Source organism: Cupressus sempervirens, chromosome 1 (assembly GCF_028749045.1).
Source record: "Cupressus sempervirens isolate cs-2001-9-10 chromosome 1, ASM2874904v1, whole genome shotgun sequence".
Lineage (NCBI taxonomy): Eukaryota > Viridiplantae > Streptophyta > Pinopsida > Cupressales > Cupressaceae > Cupressus > Cupressus sempervirens.
Genome location: NC_143118.1, coordinates 681,420,550 through 681,441,646, shown reverse-complemented (window position 1 = coordinate 681,441,646; position 21,097 = coordinate 681,420,550).

The following is a 21,097-nucleotide window of genomic DNA, read 5'->3' as shown; positions in this document are numbered from 1 at the left end:
TTGATCAGTTTGGTTTGCCATCAATGCCAAAGAGGGAGATTGTTGAAAATGATTGAAAAGATCATGAATGAAGGACAATGGAACTTGTAAAGAATGTTTTCAATTATTCTTTTTTCATTAATGTCAAACTTGTTACTTGTAAGAATGACAATTGTTTTAGTGATCCAAATATTATTAATTGATTGATTGACAAGGAGGTGGCAATTAATAAGATGTAACTAAAGTACCTAGAGAAAGGTTGAAGTTATGATGATGTAATGAAGTATAAGGATCAGCTAAGCCATTGATGAAATAATGTATTGATAACATACTCTAAGAGGATAGACACACTAAGATATATCAAAGATGTAAAGATTAACTAAGTTTATTAGAAAGAACCAAGCAAGCTAGTTAGAGCCGAACAAATTCTCAGTTGAAGCCGACCAAGTTCAACTTCAATATAAGTCGAGTGATTACTCAGATGTCGAGTAACACAAAATCCTTCAAGTGTTGAGTAGCAAAAGAAGATAATGGATTCCAAGTAATTTTTTAGGTATCAAGCATTAGTAAATAAAATCCAAGTAACACAAAAGGTGTTGAGCATCAGTAAACCAATAATGTTGAGTTGCTGCATTATTTGTTAAAACAAGATTCACCAAATCAGCAGTGATAAGGTTGTTACATCAAATTATTTGAAGTAGTTAGAAGTTATGAATAATGAGTAGATGTCACATAATTCTATGTAATCCATGCAAACCAATCCAACGTAGATGCTAATGGATTCATCATGAAGTTTCCAGAAGAAACAATTTGGAAAAAAAACAATGTCATTTTCCCAAGAGAAAATTAAGATTTGAGTGGGAAATCAAGAACAAAACTTCTTTATAAGGAGTTATAGGTCAGAGATCAAGAGAGGATGCAAGAGAGGGAATTGGTCATAAGTGTGATCATGTAAAGAAGCCTAGAGGAGTAAGAACAGAGCATCAAGACTCTAAGTTGATCAAGTGACCAAAGATTGCATTAGCATAATGAATGGAAGAACTCAAGCAGATAGATCTTGAAGGGTGAACAAGTTTTCAGCACTGCAAGGAATAAAATTCAAGCAAAGAAAGGAACTAAAGAGTGATCTAAAATTTGCATAGTGAGAGTTGAAAATCTATATTAGGTCAAAACCTTTCTAATAATTTCTTACCATTGTATTAGATACTGAAATCCTACATTGCTAGGTTAGCTTAACAGCTAGGTGGATAAGCTGCAGGAAAAGAATATAAGATCCCCAAGAGAAGGATAAAGAGATCCTCAAGAAAAGGGTAAAAAGATCCCTAAGAGAAGGATAAGAGATCCTTAAGAGGAGGATAGGAGATCCTTAGAGAGGGATGAAAGATTCTTTTTGACTAAAAATCCCATGGACTTTGGTGAGTCTAACAGCTCCATGTAAATCCTTTAATAGGGTGACATTCCAAGTTGAATGTTCTTAAATCCTTTAGCAAGGTCACATTTAACAATGTGTTGTAGCCTTTACCAGGGCAAGCCTTTAACAAGGCAGACCATCAGAAGTGGTTGAAATCAATTGTGCTGTTATTTTGTAGGTATCGTCCCCACTCCAGTTTTACCTTCTTATTCTTGGAGGATTTCTAGGTTATCAAATCCTTACTACTATGGGGTGATGCATGTTTAATTTTCATAGTTGTTTAATGTTTAATTGCATACATGATAATATCAGTTATATTCTATTAAGAATTTGTAAAGAAAGTTGTATTGGACATCATTGGACCTTGAATAATTGATTCATCCACCCTCTAAGTTATTCTAAAAAATTCTAATGTTACCTTTGTATTTTCCTTTGCCTCTTGAATATTTTATTTCTAGTAGAGCTTCAACCATTTCAAGATCACTTTCTAAACTTTGTTCTGATTCTTCATCACTTTTTGATTGAGGTTCCTTCATCTTTTTCCCTTTTTATTTGAGTGAAAGCTTTGCTTCAAATGTTGATTCAACATTCTTGGTATTTGGAACATAGTTGTCATAGTTGTCTAGTTCAAATGCAGTCAATCTTCCAAATATGGCTGCTAAATTAATTTTATAATTTTCTTACAATCTCCTTTTTTGAATTGCAGAAACTCTGATTGCATAAATGAGAAGTAGAGTTCTAAGAAATTTACTTATAACTATCTCCTCGCTGATATCTCCTCCAAATGCTTTGATTGCACTATCACATTCTTTAACTCTTTCAACATACTTTGCAATGTTTTCATCCTCTCTCATCCTCATTTGGTCAAATTTTCCTCTCAAACTTTCTACTTTGGCTCTTCCCACATTCTCATCTCCTCCATAGATTTCTCTCAGCTTGTTGCACATTTCAAAGGCAGTTTTGCAATCCTTGATGTCATCAAATTCTTCATAACTCAGAGCGGATGCTATATCTACCATCATGTTGTTGTAAGTCTTCTTTTTAGCAATATCATTGACAGATAATGTATCAGAAGGTTTTGCATATTTTTCATCAAGGTAGGTCAGTCCTGTATCTCCAATGGAACCTAGATGAAGTCTCATCAATCCTTGCCATGTTGAGAAGTTGTCCCTGTTAATTCTTGGAATTTCCCTTTTGTAAAACATCATGATTTTTAGCTTAGATCCTTGAAGTCTTTTCTTGGAAGCACCAAAATCTTTGATACCAACTATTGGAATTAAAGATAAAGTAAATGAGAGGAGGGGGGGGGGGGGGGGTGTGAATCAGTTACTATAAAAAATTCATCCTCTAAACTTTTAGATGTCTTAAAGATCTAGTAACTACTTGTACTTGGTAAACAACTATTGTAACTCGATAAATTAAACTATTATAATCATGCATGTAACTAAAAATAAAGTGAACACAAGAGACACTAGATTTAACATGGAAACTCAATATGGGAAAAACCACCAAGTAACTAGTCACCAATTTTTCACTCTTCTAAACCGAGCCTTGTTTGGAGCCAACCCTGTTAAAGGTTATATTACACACTATTAGGTGTGACCCTATTAGAGGATTTAATCACCCTGTTAGAAATGTCCTTGTTAGAGGTCTTTAGAACAATTCAACTGAACTGTCACCTTGTTAGAGGATTTACAAAATGGTTGTTCAACCAACTCTATTATGAGATTTAAAATCATTGCTACAATGGTTAGAAATCAACAATGAATTGACCTGAACAAGATGCAACTGAATTTGCTAGATATAGGTCTCTATATAGCATCATTAGATCCTTCTTGATCAAATATGGCTATGCGGCTTCAATGATCTCTGATCATCCTTTGAATCTGCTTCCAAAATAATCAGTCTTCATATCACATTAGCTTTTCATTCATCTTCATACCACAATTATAAATTCGCAAATTGACTTCTTACTTATACCATTTAGATTATCAAGTCAGCCTATTTACATGTTTCATTTACCAATAAACCATTTATCAATCAGCTATAGATATTATTCTCATACAAATAAACATTCTATACTAGCTAACTGTGGTTGATAAATACTGCTTCCAAAATTTCTAGAGTTAACCTTTTTGACTTGGTTAACATTACAATATCTTAAAATCCTTTAGCTGCCAAGTTTACTCGGTAAGAACTGCTTTTACCAAATTACCTTTGATGATCGAGTGAACTTGGTAAGAACTAAATCCTTTGATTACTGAGTGATTTCAGTAAGAACTACTTTTGTCATGTTTTCTTTGATTATCGAGTGATTTTGGTAAGAGCTACTTTTATCATGTTTTCTTTGATTACCGAGTGATTTTGGTAAGAACTAAATTTTTTTGATTACCTTGAAGGCTTGATAACCATCTATCTACCCAGTAGATACTGCAAGCTATCATTACTAACCTTTTTGGCTCGGTAGACACTATCTATTGCCTTGCTAATCTTTTGAGCTTTGTAGGCACTGTTCTTTTCTTTTCTAACTTTCTAAGTTTGGTAGGCACTATCTGATGATTGATATGATATTTGTGTGACATCAAAGACAACACACAATTGAACAATTGTAACCAACACTAGAGTACCTAAAGAAAGGTTGAAGTTATGATGTTGTAATGAAGTATAAAGATCAACTAAGCCATTGATGAAATAGTGTATTGATGACATACTCTAAGACACAAAGGATGGACACACCGAGACACACAAAAAATGTAGGGATTAACTAATATCATTGGAGAGAACCGAGCTAGCTAGTAAGTGTTGAATAGATTCTCAGTTGAAGCTGAGCAAGTTCAACTTAGTGTGTGCCAAGTGATCTTTAGGTACCAAGCAGCTTTCTGGTGTCGAGTAAAGATTAGGTGCCGAGTTACACAAAGTTTCTTTAGGTTCTAAGCACTAGTAAATAAAAATAGAAGTTGAGTAAAATAGGAGTCGAGAATTAGTAAATCAATAATGCCGAGTTGCTACATTATTTTTTAAAGTCAAAGATTCACCAGATCAGCAGTGATAAGGTTGTTACATCAAATTTTGTGAATTAGTTGGATGATAGGGAAGATGATTAGATGTCACAAAATTCTATGTAATCCATGCAAACCATTTTCCAAGTGAATGCTAATGGATTTATCGTGAAGTTTCTAGAAGAAATAATTTGGAGGGAAAACAATACCATTTTCTCAAGAGAAAATTAAGATTTGAGCAAGAAATGAAGAACATAACTTCTTTATAAGAAATTACAGGTTAGAGATCAAATGCACATGCATGAGAGGGAATTGATCATAAGTGTGATCATGTGAAGAAGCCAAGAGGAGTAAGAATAGAACATCATGACTCTGATTTGATCAAGTGACCATAGAGTGCTTTGGCATAATGAGTGGAATAACTCAAGAAGACAGATCTTAAAGGGTGAATAAGTTTTCAACACTGCAAGGGAGGGAAGCCAAGCAAAGAAAAGGACTAAAGAGCGATCTAAAATTTGCAAGGTTGAAGTTTCAATCTATATCATGTCAAAACCTTCTAATACTTTCTTACCATTGTATTAGATATTGAAACCCTACATTGCTAGGTTAGCTTAATAGCTAGGTGGATAAGCCTCAAGAAAAGGATAAAGAGATCCCCAGGAGAAGGACAAAGAGATCCTTAAGAGAAGGATAAAGAGATCCTTAGGAGAAGGATAAGAGATCCTTAGGGAAGAGGATAGGAGATCCTTAGAGAGGGATAAAAGATTATTTTAAGAAGATGACTAAAAATCCCATGGACTTGGGTGAGCCTAATTTCTCTATGTAAGTCCTTTAATAGGGTGACATTCTAAGTTGAATGTTCTTAGATCCTTTAACAGAGTCACATCTTACAATGTGTAAAGCCTTTAACAAGGCAAACCATCAAAAGTGGTTGAAATCAATTGCATAGTTATTTTGTGGGTATTATCCCTACCCCATTTTTACCTTCTTATCCTTGGAGGGTTTTTGGGTCATCAAAATCCTTAGTGTTATGGTGTGATGCATGTTTACTTTTCATGATTGTTTAATGTTCAATTGCATGCATGATAATTTCAGTTATGTGTTATTAAGGATTAGAAGAAAAAGTTGTATTGGACATCATTGGACCTTGGATAACTGACTCACCCCCCCTCTTAGTTATTCTAAATAATTCTAACAATAAGTCTACACAAGGTTTAGCAAAGGATGAATGTTTTAGTTTGGATGACTTCCAGGAGGAAGTCAAAGGCAAGTGGGGGAGGATGTAAGATCCCTCCTCGTATGGACTTACTTAAATATAAATTTCTCAATTAAATGTTTTATAGGGGGTTTGAATGGCTATATGATCTTGACATGACAATGGCATGGGAGAATATTGATGTTCTTGATGGAAACCATTTAGAAGCTATTGTGATAATTATGGCTATCTTATGTATTAGGATTTGATATAGTATATTGTAATTGAAAAATACTACAAGCATGTATTTTAAGACTTAAAAAGATGTCAATATTGAGAAAGAAAAAAATATTAATTCATATTAGGAAAAAATTAAAAAATATTTGATATTCTAGAGGAGAGAGTCCTCTTCCAAAATGTATAACTTTTCTTTTGGTTAGAATATATTTTCTTTTGAAAATGTGGTGGGAGATGAAAACTATCAATTTCATGTGAGTTGGAAACTGAATAATTATAAAAGATAAAATATAGTTCTAAAGAAAAAATGTATTCTTAATTATTCCAGCTATATATGTTATCTAGATAACATAGTCTAAGTTCAAATAGAAATAACATTATTTCCATATAGATTTGTGGTGGGAACTAAACCCCTAATTTTCATTATTTTTCAACAACTAAAAAATTGTCTATAAAAATTAGGAAAATATATCAATTCTTATTCCAAATAATTATTTAAAATTATAATCCAAAACTTCATACATTTCTACACATTTCATTAGTTTACTTCATTTTCAAATTGTAAATAATAATACTAGTTTTATGTCATTGAAGGTAAATACTTATACTTTTGTTAGCCTTTTCCTTAACAAAAAGGTGACACATGTTTGTGCTTTGCCCACCAGTGATCATTAAAGATGCTTGGAAAACAAGAAATTTATTAGGAATTGATGTGACATGGGTTTAAAACATGGAAACTCTTGACCAGATTAAATGAAGGAACCTTGTTATAAATGTAGGTTATCTATTAAAGTGTCGAGAGTAGTGAATACTACTTTATACTAGATAAAATTGTATACTTTGGTTACCTTTGAAGTGACTAATTGGTGTTTATTTGATTTGGCATTCCAAGTCTTCCTTTTGAGAGGATTGATGAATCTATTCCTAATTAATAATAGAAGGAACTTGGTGAGAGTTGCAAGTTAGAGTTGGATACCATAAGTAGCTAGTAGAGTTGCACTCACCCATCCCAAAACTTTCACACCATTTTTTCCTTTCTTGGAAACCTTACTTCATTTTCCATCAACAAAAATGTGTATCATGTACTTAATAGTATTATAAATAAGGGATTGTATTAGTCATTACATATCACATTCGACAATAAGTTAATCTAATAGGAGGTATAGTTTTGATTCATCCTAGTCACATGCATAAATTGTTTCCTAAATTTTTTTGAATTGAGATCTTGTTGTGGTACAATGTAGAATAAGGCTACACCAATAATAAATCTAAAACTCATATTTCATACACTCAGAATGCATACCAAATACCCATGCTAATAGTTAGGGTTTTCTACAATTACTCCAAGAGAGTGCAACTAGCTTTAAGAAAAGAAAATACCAATTAACAATACCCATATTTCCCTTGTTCTAAAAATTAAAATTAATTCTTCCACTTCCTCCTATTACAATCTAAAATAAATCCTTCTAATGATTTCATCTAAATGAATTCAATGGAGCCCTCTCAAATCTTTGAAAAAAGTACAAGTGAAACCTATGTGTAAAGTTTCTTGTTGAGCAACCCTTGGGTGGTCTTTCACTCCTGTAGGCCACTGAATTAGAGAAATGATCATCCTTCTCTATTTTTTTTTTTGAGAAGCCCTCCTCTTTTTCTCTAAGATTCAAAGCCCATCTGAAAAAATGATTACCAAAGATGATGAAATGAAAGCCAAAAATGTACTTCATGTAGTGCCTACCATGTTCACATCCTATTACATACTTACTCTTTTGATCCAAGCTAGAATCTTGACCATTATTGTGTGATAAATTCAATTACTAGAATCACAACTTCAAAGTAGATATTCTTTTGTCCTAGGACCACCATCTAAATACAGCTTAGACTGACGACCTTGTTTGGTGAGACTCATTATTGGTGCAACATTATGATTTTGCAATTTTGCACATTTTGCAAGTTCTTTCAATAAATGACCTTTGAAAATTGAGATAACACCCTTGACACACCCAAATGAAAATTTTGTATCCCTTTAGAAACTCCCTACCCTTATATGGTTTAATTTCCAATATTTGACATATTTGATAAATTTGGATCTAGGCTTTGATTAGAATTGCATATCTACAATCTAACCCAAATAGAAAAATTTAAATGCACATGTTTTCCATTTACACATAGAGACATGAAGAGAACACTGAGAAAAAATTTGAAAATTTTAATGACATTTCAATTTGAATTATAGATAGTACTACCTTATTCTAGAAGCATTTCTCTCCAATAATTGCTTTCCCTTGTAGAGCTTCTGAAGTTTCCAAATAAATTCGTACCATTTGATGTCTTGAAGAACCACAACTTGAAAAAATGAGTAACTAATAAATATTAATAGTAGAACATGGTGGAATTTTCTAAGGATTTTGAGAATTATACAATGGTTGAGTCAATAGGGGGTATTGAGGTTAACATTAACTTACTTGACAACCAAAACCATTTTCATCAAAACTAGAAGAATTGCCAATAGCTTCCATGCTACAAATTTTTTAACCAAACCATGTTCTTTTAATTTTATCGATTTTGACACTCCACTACTACATTTTTTAGGAATACAACAAATCAATTTACCTAGAGCTAGGAACTATAAAAGTGCACTTCTAACTAGTTGTTTAAATCTTTCTATAAGGTTCTTGGAAATGAAAATGTTCTTACTAGATAATGTGTTTGAATACATATATTCTTATCCAAATTCATCTGATACTAACTTTAAATATTGATCAAGTTTTATGACTATTGAATATAGGATGTTAATCTTAATTATGAGGTGCAATACTAGGTACATCATTATCAAAAACTATTGTATAAATAGGATCACAACTTACTTCCTAGCCATTGAATTATCTAGGATACAGACAAGGAGAATCCTACCTACTATTACAATTATCGCTATTACATTGTGAAGAAAAAAAAAAAACACAAATTCAAGAATTAAGTCCATACAAAAAACATTGTTCTCTGATGTAGGTTCAAACTACTAATCATGGGAATGAATATCCCTCATATGATTGGATGGAGAATTACTGATTGGAGAGTGAAATTGAAATGTTGATTAATGTCTTCCATCTAACTAAACCATGGAAAAAAATCTACTCTAATTCCAAAGAACACAATCAAAGGAACTTTGAACCACTCTACTTTCTATTGCTTTATCTTTTGAATCTTCTTCTGATTTGATATTCAATAGTATCAGCTACAAAAATAATTGTCTTGTATGTTGTTGCCAAGTGTGATTAATTATCTCTTGATTTTTCACCAGTAAGTACCAATATGTTTTTGCACATTAATATTTTTTTGTTTATAGTAGAATTGATCAGTAAGTGTTTCATTTGGCTGAGCATCCAAGTATTTCTATTTTTGTTCAAGTAAATAATGTCATTTGTAGCCTATATCAATAATAGGGAATCTCTTCAAATATGTCCTCTGGACAATGAAATTAGTGTTTCCTAAATGTTAGTTAATGGTAGCTTCCTTGATGCAAATTTTCCTTTATGTATATTCTTTTAGTGTTCACATGGTTTCCATTTAGGGCCAATCTTCTACATTAATAACTTCACACCTGCATGGTCCTTTGTCCTTTGACTCATTCTTTAATATGCTTGGGTTAAATATTAGTGACCCTCCAAAGTATTTTATCTTACCTCACGATGGTATGGACACCACATTTTTCATCAAATTGTACTTGATTGTTTGGTCTCTCTTAGAACTTTCATTCAACTTTTAAACCCTCTTATTATTAAGGGTTTTAAATTAGGACTTTTATTATCTTTGAATAGTTATATTTTTACAATTTTGGGGAGGGTTCTCCTTAATGTGCTGAAATGAAGTAATTGAGCCTCTGTTATGTTAATTTCCAAGATACTTTTTGACTCTTTGGATTCTATCATCTTATATCAGTGCCAGTTATCTCCTACATTTGTCAGAATATGCAAGTCAAATTATTAGAGCCTTTATAGTTTCTATATTAAGCTTAATATAAAAACATCATCTTGCATAGATAGTAATTATATTCTTTGTTTTGTTCTATTTTTTCCCATGAGGTCTTTAATGAACACATTTGTCCTTCCCAAGTTTTCTAGGACAGCTTCTTTGTTTTGTCTGAAAACCTCTGGTTTATTCTATTTTAACTTCTATATCATTTTAAATGTTAAGTGGATTCTTTGAATTTGGAATAGATGATATGTAAACTTATTTTGGTGGCATTATAATATATATCAAAGCTCAACAATTCTTATTTTAAAGTTCCATTTATTTATATATTAAATCTATACTAGTTATTGGATGATCATCATCCTATTGATAAAGATCAATTCTTTTTGGTATCACGATAATACAAATTTTTGTTCTAATAAATGAAAAGGAATGGGAGTTAAATTTTTCATTTTGCTTCAGCTCAGTATATGTTAAATTCTTTGTAATACATTTTAACAAGGAACTAAGAAAAGATATTTCTGTAACAAAATTGAAGGTTGTCTATGTTATACAACCACAATCACTTTCTCCCTTTTTCGAAACAATAGAAGAAGGGTTGTCACCAAAAGCATCATATTCACTAGAAAATGGTGATCAAAACATATTATTCACTGATATAGTAAGTCTATTTATTGAATTTCATAGTGAATAGTATCAGTAGCTTCTTCTTTGGGGAAATGTTTGAGAATTTTGGTCTATGATCAATTAGCACATGAATATGACTTCTAATTGTTAGATTCATAATGGTTTTAGTGTATCAATATTTCTTTTACTTTCTCTTTTATCTAGGTAATTTCCTAGTCATGTCTTAACATCTTTGTTTGCTACATATTTTAATGGCGCACAATTCAAAAGAGGTCAATGAGCTAAGAGAAAAGCTTACAAAGGTAAGTGTTTTTTGGGTTTCATTTAACAAGCCCTCTATTGATTTCCACATTATAAACATTGATTCTTTTTGGAAAGAAATATATATATATATATCCCTTGATTATCAATAGTTTAATCACCAATGCTTTCAATAGAATTCTCTTGTATTAAATCTGAAAATGAATTCAATTTTCTTCTTTGGAAAATTGAAGATCTATATTATATGAATGAAAAAATCTTAGTCATGTATACAAGATTCAAAGAACATAATTTTATTTATGTTAATGCAATATATGACACAACTGGTAATCTTCTTCTAGAATATGTACATCCTTTTCCCTGTGAAGAATTGAGGAATTTCCTCTAGAATGGTGAAGAAAGAATTATTGGAACATTATCTCTTTAAAGATTCCTCCTCTATTTTATTATGATGTTTGGGGCCACCTTCAAACAATAACAAGCATAAAAGTTCATATATTGTTGATCGTATGCACTTTTTTGTGTGGATTTTTTTTTCTTTAATTTTGTGGTTGAATCTTCTATAAAACTATTCCAACCTAGATGCACATCTATGTTAGATTGAATCTTTCCATGATCCATTTCTTCTTTTTCTTCCAAAAGATCATCTTGATTCTTTAGACCCTTATGAGTTACATTGATACTATCTTCAACATTGTTGGTTAACTTCAAGTTCCCTTCCATCACTATCAAAATTCTCTATCTAAATGGATTTCTGATGGTTAAAACAAGAATATATCAAACTTCATATTGGATTTCTTTCATATATTCTATGACATGAAGCAACTTGGGGAGTTATAGCCATTGAACCTTGTCTTTGAATACCAACTTGAGAATCATCAATAGAAATGCCTTCCTCTAAGAATAAAGGAATAAATTGAACATTTTCTTCATAAAGGAAATTACCATTCAAGGATTTTGAGCACAAGCTTGGAGTAAATACATCATAAGAGATTCATTTATCAAATTCCTCCATAAGATTCCCTACTAAATTATTACTTCTTTTATCATGGTTATTCTTCTCACAAAAGATCTTTGACATTGGATTTTTCATTTGTTGATAAGGCTCAAAAAGAGGATTCCTTTGACCTTTGAATGATCCATAGGATTTTAATGGTACTTCCAATGGATTAGAGGAAGTTGTCACCATATCTATATAGCTTTTATTTTCAATATTCTCAACAATATATATGTCTTTTTTAATTATTGATTCTTCTCCAACACATCTTCCATGGAATGTGAAAGGTTCATATTCTTATTGCATGCATGATAAATAATGAATGCTAGATGATTTATCTTCTTCTCCTTGAAGCTAATTTTTAGCTTTTTCGTCAACCAATCTTTTAATCACAAGTTCATTAATTTTGTCAAATATAAAGGTCTCCATTTCCATAGGAAAAGTAGATATTTGTAGTGGTTCATTGGTGCCTTTATCTCCATCAATGTTAGTGGTTTTAGATTGTGCCCAAAAAATCTGAAATATTGATATTGTAAATAGATTCATCACCTTGAATGATCATGGAAGGATGGCTAGGAAGATCTTCTCCGCATAGGAAGTCATCATCTGGAGCATTAAGACATCAAGTAGGAAAAAAATTAGTATGAAATTTACCTTGATCCACATTTCACTCATCTTGAACCATATGTTGTGTAGTTTCTTGAGATTTTGATATTTCTTTCTCTTTCTCATTAGGATCGAGATGATTAAGTACTTTCTTCTAGGTTTGTAAATTTTCACAATGATGCCTTGATACATTACTTGACCCTTCTTCTTCTATAGACACCATCTCTCAACCATTTCCTTGATTAGACATAGAATCCTCATCTTCTTTCATGCGTGAAGATTTGGATGAGTCCTTTCTAACATTTGGATAGAGAGATCTTCTATTATCAAGAAAAAAATTCTTGCATGGGTCTTCCTTTTAAAGTTCTTGTAGTGTTTGAAGTAAAGAAGGATGTACTTTGTCAAAATCCAAGTGTTCATTACTGTATAAGTTTTTTAAAAACTCAACCTAATTGAAATCAATGGAAGTATGATTTTGATGAGAAATAGGTTCAAGTGTTGGGACACTATTTTCACCACCATTAACCATCCTTGAGTCACATGAATCATTTTTCTAATCAAATTCCTTCTTATAATTGCATGTTGAACTTCTTTTTGAAAATGATTTGGGCCTGTGAGAGAAAAATTGATTATCTTTAAACCATCTTCTTCATCTATTTTTTGCAAATTCTAGAGCAAAGATGGATGAATCCTTTATGGATCGAGTTTCTGCCCAACATAGAAACTCTTCAAGAAGCTATCTTGCTTAGGATCAATGAAAATCTAATTATGTTGGGAGATGGGTGAATGAGAGACATTCCCATTATTCTTTGTTGCTGATTTAGATGAAAGGAATTTTTAAACAAGACCTTTATCTTTATATGTTGAACCTTTTTCAAATAAAGAATCATGATCATGAGAAAGAAACCCATAATTTTTTCCATCATCTTCTTCGATCCTTTGAAAAATTTATAGCAAATAGGGGTGAACCATTCTAGGATCTAACTTCTTTCTGCCATAGAAATTATTCAAGAATTCAACTTGTAGAGGCTCATCATGAATCTATTTCTTGGGATATGGAAAGTATTCATCATCACTATAATTATTAGTATTACTTTCGACTTTTCCCTTATACCAACCCATGACTCTAAATTTCCACTTTTGGATAGAGTCGCAGATAATTCAATCTTTAACCTAGAGTCACCAACCTTCATTCTAGGGAAGCTACCTTTTGTCAACCATGTTACTATTTATTGTTTACTTGGTCTTGCATGTGACCAAGATCTTTCCTATTTCTTCTTGGAATATCAACTATTCTTTTGATCACCACAACATTTTGACTGATAGGATATCTTCTCAAGATTTCACCAAATTCTTCTTCTTCTTCTAGGACCCGGTTCACTTGATGATATTGTTGAGCACTTTTTCTACAACTCCAAGCTAGTGTGTTCAAATCTGAAATAATATCTTCTTGTGTCCTGGAAACCAAGATTTGGTTGTAGAACTAGAAACACATTCTCATGTGGCAATACCATCTTGCTTCATTACAAGTGACTAAATAATCTTTCTTTTTTAAATCCCCAATAGAGTCACCAAAAATTTGTTGGTAAATAGATTTGTCATTGTAAAATTATCTTTAAGACATGACCCAATATGCCCTGTGAATAGTGACAATTGTGCCAACAGTTGGAGAGATTGCAAATGATCACTATCATATTACAACCTTCCTCTATGTTTTAGAGGGTGATGCGAGAGAAAATCGACCCTAGAACATTATGGAAAATTTCATAACATTGTAATGCTTAAGTTTTTTTTAGCATTTTGTGGGATCATGTATAAGATATGGTTAAATAGATGAAAAGTATGTTATAATGTGTTTAAAGAATGTGAAAGCTTGAAATAAAACTCTAATTATGGAAGTGTGGGAATATTGGGTAGATAGGTGGTTTTCATAACTAACTTAGAAATATCCATAAAGAGAGATATGTAATTGATTAGCAAAAAGAGGAGAATCGATAAAGGAGTTGAAGAGATATAGCTAAAAAGAGAGTGTGAATTAAGAGGGAATTCATTTGGCTCTCTCACAGTAGCCAGAGAGCCATAATTTTGTAGTCTAAAAATTAATATGTAATGGAAATATGTGTTTTGTTAATACTATTTTAGTTTTGTTGAGTTTTCTCTTTATCAATTCTTGATTAGTTACATATGCATTCAATTACTATTCTTGGATAGTTGGTTCCTAAATGGAAGAGCATGATAGTAATATGTTATGGGTTCTTGAGTGGGATTGAATGAAATCAACTAGTTTGCAAATATATCAATCCCCTTTAACTGTGTTAAAGACTATCAAGTTTTGGTAATGGGTTTTGATATGGGTGTTCAGTTTGTATTTTTATGTGTCTCAAAAAAAGATCCCCAGTATGAGGGCCATAACTTTCCAACCAACTGTTGGATTTTGATGAGCTTTGGATATATTGTTTCAAGTCTAATTATGCCCATCTACACCAGAGTAATCAAGGATTTTTCATTCAGTTCAAAAGTTATTCATGTCTGAGTGTGGATCTATCTAGAGATAGAAAAAAAAAGCAATGTTTTGATAGAACCTGAACCTGATCATAATATGAAGGAAGCTTCATTTGGAATCCAACGTGAAACATGAAAAACATAGCATGGAGAAAACCAAAGGAATTATCATCTTCATTTCATGTTCTTGTATATGGTGAGATAGTTTATCAGGTGTATTTAACAAGAGTTAATGAGTGCTCATTGGGAGACTAAATAGTTTTGAAGGTGTCTGATATTAAAGATTTAGGGTCTATGTGTTGATATGGGGTGTCTCTAGTTATGTTTAGTAGCCATGAACAAGGAATGAGAGAACATTAGTGAGCTTGCTACATCAAAATGACCAATAAAACATTTGGTTAGATAGATATTGTGAGGAGAAAACTTGACCCATCTAGTGAAAAGAAGGAAACAAGTTCTTGAAGAGTTTGTGGGCATGCAAGTAAGTTCCATCCTAACCATTCTCTAGTAGAGATACATGTAGAGTAGGGTGTCAAAATTAACCATTGAGTGAGAGTTGGAAGTGCGTCACTAGACTGAGTCTCCTATTGGGTTAGATGGATGGTTCTCATTGGATAGTTATGGGTTATGCAACATAGTGAGAGATGGACTTAGTTTCAGCATCAAAGTGTGCAACCCAAGCTTGGAAAAAAGCTTTGTTCCAACTTGATACTAACATTTCCATGGGACCTAGAAATATTTTAATTCTAGGAGTATGATTCGGGGGCACCTCGACCCTATAACATTATGGAAATTTTCATAACATTGTAATATCTTAGTTTATTTTCGCATTTTGTGAGATCGTGTATAAGAAATGGTTAAATAGATGAAAAGTATTTTATAATGTGTTTAAAGAGTGGGAAAGCTTGAAATAACATTCGAATTATGAAAGAGTGGCAATATTGGGTAGATAGGTGGTTTTCATAACTACCTTAGAAATCTCCATAAAGACAGATGTATAATCAATTAGCAAAAAGAGGAGAAATGACAAAGGAGTTCAAGAGATATACCTAAAAAGAGAGTGTGAATTCAGAGGGAATCGACATGGCTCTCTAGTAGCAGCTAGAGAGTCATAATTTTCTAGTCTGCAAATTAGCATGTAATATAAATGTGTTTTTGTTAATAATGTTTCAATTTTTCTAGGTTTTCTCCTTATCGATTCTTGATTAGTTACATATGCATTCAGTTACTATTCATAGATAGTTGGTTCCTAAATGAAAGATCATGCAAGTTAAAATGTTATGGGTTCTTAATTTGGATTGAATAAAATCAACTAGTTTGCAAATATATTAGTCCCCTTTAACTATGTTAAAGACTCATGTTTTGCTTATGGATTTTGATATAGGTGTTCAGTTTGTATTCTGTATGTATCTTAGAAAAAGACCCCCAATACAAGGGCCATAACTTTCAAACCAACCATTGGATTTTGATGAATGTTGGATATGTTGTTTCAAACATAATTATGCTCATCTTCAATGGAGCGATTGAGAATTTTTCATCTAATTTAAAAAATTTTCATGTCCAAGTGCATGTCTATTGAGAGACAACAAAAGAAAAAACAATGTTTTTATAGAACCTAAACTTGAATATAATATGAAGGAAGCTTGGTTTGGAATCCAACATGCAACACGAAAAGCATAGCATGGAGTAAACCAAAGGAATTATCACCTTAAATTCATGTTGCTGTATATGCTGAGATAGTTTATTAGGTGTATTTAAGAGGAGTTGATCAGTACTCATTGGGAGAGTAAGTAGTTTTGAAGGTGCTTGATATGGAAGATTTAGGGTCTATGTGTTTATATGGGGTGTCTCTAGTTACATTTGGTAGCCATGAATGAGGAATGAGAGAGCATTAGTGAGCCTATTATATTAGAGGGACAACTCCCTTGTATGATGGATGTATTTGATTTTTTAATAAAATGTATTCAAACTTAAAGGTTAAAGAGAAAGCTACTAATGATGAATGCACCAAATGACTTCATAGCTTTCTTGAATAACTAAATATGATAATAAGAACAATCAAGGACTATGCTTGAAGGATAGCATTAGCTTAGTGATGATTTGATCATTCAGTAATATCTACACCATACCATCAAAACATTAATTACAACTAGAATCAACACCCAAATAGTTCACACTTTGAAGAAAATAGAATACAAAATGCACATTCCTTGAATTCCTTGCATCAAGAACATAAGTTGAAACTAATTACAAAGACAAAATTTGTACATACTTTCCAAAAAAATTTCTTATCATAAAAAAAAAAGTGTTTCCTTCTTCCAAATTCCATAGAGTCCTTTATTACAATGAGATTCAAAAATTTATAATCTATTCTAGCATAACCAACTTTTTGGGTTCATAACCACTCAAAAATTTTGGAATACCCTGAAGATAGTTCGTAACCAGCTCAAACTCCAAGTTTCTAACTATAACTCTCAAACTCTAACTTTCTAACCAGAACTCTCAAACACTAACTTTCTAACTATAACTCTCAAAAAGTTAAGGTTGATAGAAAGAGAGTAAATGTTAGCATGTAGAGAGAGAGATGGTTTGAGTACAGGGAGGGAGAAAGTTTTAACATGGGGAGAGAGAATGTTTTAGTGTTATGAGAGAGAAGGTTTTAGTATGGGGAGAGAGAAAATTTTAGTACATGGATAGAAAAGTTTTTAGTATGGGGAGAGAGAAAGTTTTAGTACGGGGAGAGAGAGAAAAGCACGTAGAGAGAGGTAGTTTTGATTTGTTTGGAGTTAACCCCTTTCTCTCTCTCTAGAATTAATTTAACTAACTCTTATAGTAAAATATCTAGCTAACACTTTTCTTATGATAAACTTATCTAAAGCTATTTCAAAATGTATGAAACATAGTTATAGATAGTAGTGAGTTCATAATCATAGCTTAATATTATAAATCTAGGTATTACTATTGTATGGTAATTTTAATTATATTTTTAAAATAAGATTCAAATTCTTTAAATTAGAAACATTGAGAAAACTAAAAATATTAAATGACACTCCTCAATTCTATTAATATATAAAATATCCTAATGTTCTATATCATGTACATTATTATATTATAAAATATTTATATATAACACATAAACTATAATTATTTTTGAAAAAATCTTAATATTATATATCATATACATTATTATATTACTAAATATCTTTATATAACACAAAAGTTATAATTATTTTTGAAAATATCAATTTGAAAATAAATTATATAATTAAAAATAAATATTAATCATTAATTTCAATCCTATATGTTCTTTTCTTTTTTTGCTTCTTATTAATTTTAGTAATGGCTTGTAGCAATAGTTATGATGGAATTAGATTTTTATTTGGTTTGGTTATATGTTTTCACATTTATTTACAATGAATACATACAAATAGATAAATGAATGATCCATATTAAGACATGATAAATTAGGATAATATGAAAGAAATGTGCTTTAAATTAGGATAAAAATAGTTGAAGAAAATAACTATGGTAACAATGGAGTAAGGCTTAAAATACTTATAAATCCAGGGTATAATATAGTGGCAAATTTTCATATTTTTGTGAATTTGACATTTTGCCAGTGTTGTTTTTGCCACTAAATACTGCTGGCACTCCATCAATTTTTTGGTAGTGTAGAACACATCGTGTACAAGACTTAGACTCTAGAGATAGCTTCCACAAGTGGTGGTACACCGGTATGTGCAGCTATGCTATAAAATACTCTCCTTGAGCTTATGTAGTTTAATTTAATCACAATCTTATCTACAGTTCCCTTTCTTATCTAATTTTCATTAGAAATTTTTCAAAAAGTGGATGTTAATGGTTTTTAAAGCTTACATCCATGGATATTTACCACCTAAGGTCAATATCCTATTTCCTTTCTCATGGAATGTCGATTCACCAACTGTCAAAAATCAGATTTGAAATTTAACTTTTTTTCTTTAAGTTTCAATTCCTAGTCTGAAAGTAATACTGCTTATTCTCAGGGAAGTAAAGTTTAAATAGATTATCGATGGATTGAGATGTTAGGGGAGGGTGAATCTGTAACTAATATTTCTTAGTCTCAGGGAAGTGACAAGGATAAGACCCCCAATGGCAGTGAAGGGATTAATCTTACATCAAAATGCTGAAAATTTTGAGATACTATCATAAAGGCTTTCTTTGGAATTGACAATGTTTCTCATCCACCAACTTTGGCAAGTACAAGTACAGAAGGAAATCACAATACCTCACCACCACTAGAAGAGTAGGTTATTATTCAATTAAATCAAAATGCATCAAGTGAGGATAACAATGTTCCAATAATAGAAGATGTTGTAACAAAAGATAATATTGATGTTGGTAGGAAGAAAAGAAAAAGGAATGTAAAAATGGGGTGCGAGTGGGAAATGAAAAGGAATTTCCAAGTTGATTGGATAACAAAGTACTGGTTTATTGAACTAGTCACAAACAATGATGAACCACCAATAGAATGCAAGTGTACAATTTGTACCTGAAAAACTAAAAGAGAGAAAAAGTTGTAGTTAAAGCTCAACACTATAGAAAAACATACTGGTAAGGTTTATGAAAAAAAAACATAGATGGAAAGGAAGTAGCAGTAGTGAGATGGAAATCAAAGGAAGAATGCCTTCATGTTAAGTATGCCATAGAATATGAGGAGCATTTCAAGAAAATAACAGTAATTGGTAGTGGCAATATTGGCGATCCAATCAAGGATGGGCTTCAACATGCAGCCAATGATGCAAACTTGGCAAAGACCATTCAGATCAGTGTTATTTTTCATATTCTATCTAGAGGGCATCCTATGAGAGACTTTTCGGAATATGGTAATTTATTATCTTTTTTTAGAGTTCCTCAGTATCCTATGTCACATTGGTCAATATATGCTGGATGGGAAATGGCAAGCTATCTTGCTGAGGTGGAAAAGAAAAATGTATAGGAGAGAGTAAAAGAATCCAAGTTCATTTCATTATCCTTAGATGAAGTCATTGTAGTAGATAACACTGCTTCGGTCTATATGCATGTATATACTATAAAAGATCATGTCCGTCAAGCTAATCTACTTTGTGTTCATAAAATGAGGGCCAATTCAACTGCAGAAAATTTATATTTAAAAGTTAAGAAAACTTTGAATGAAATTTCTAGTATCAAAAGTAAGTACTTTTCCTATAGTGTCAAAATTTGAGGATCTAATCCGTGAGCTCCACTTGTACTTTTGTAGAAGTCCTAAACGCTTTGTAGAATTTAAGATTTTTGTTGAGGGAGTAATAGTAGGAAATAAGATTCTCAAGGATGTTGAGACCAAATGGATATCTTTGCATGGACCAGTAGAATGAGTTCTAGCAGAATATCAATCCTTGATTGAAGTTCTATATGAGCAATGCCTTATAGTGGATAGAGCTCCTAATTTGTTAAATAAGTTAAGTGATATACAGAACCTATTAACTTTAGCCATTCTTCTCCCCATGTTGGATTTAATGAACAAACTTGTTAAGAAAGCCCAAGATAGTACTATGTATATTCATGAGTACTCTGATTTACGTAAAATGACATGCATCGCTTTGGATTCTTTGTATTCAAATCTCTTAGGTCATAGCCCAATTTTTTCAAAGTGGGAGATAATTACAGATTTGAACCATGCTGAGAATTTTTTACAATTCAGTGGAAAAATGAGCTATGTGTGTTTGTGAAAGGATTTGAAATACCAATGCACCAATCTAAAACAAGCAAGAGAGGCAGAATACTACGAGTTAGAAAGGATGATTTTACAAGATTGTGAAATCTATTAGTGAAAATGTGAAGTCTATTTCCTACCAACTTTCAAGTGAGATTCATGAAATATTCCCTCGAGAAGAAATTCTTGAAGCCATGTGTTGTGTGCTTCCTAAATTTTGGAAACACTTTGGACATAATCCAACTGATGCAAAGTTGTTTCATAATAAACTTGAAAAATTGATAACACATTTTTCAAAGCATATAGATTGCAATGGACAACTAATACAAGGAATCTTAGATTCAAATAATCTTAAAAATCAATGTAAACTTTTGCATTCTGTATGAAAAACTAGATGGAAAACTTTTAGAATCCATTTGATCCTACTGCAATAACAAGGCTCTAGAAAAGGATAAGTCAGAGTGAAGTATAACGTATTTCAATATTAGAATATTTCAAACTTTCTTATTTATGTCAAACAATGATATTAGGGTCGGTGGAAGATGAGAGAGTTTTCAGTGCATTAGGGATTTTGAAATCAAATGTCAAAAAAAAACTAGAT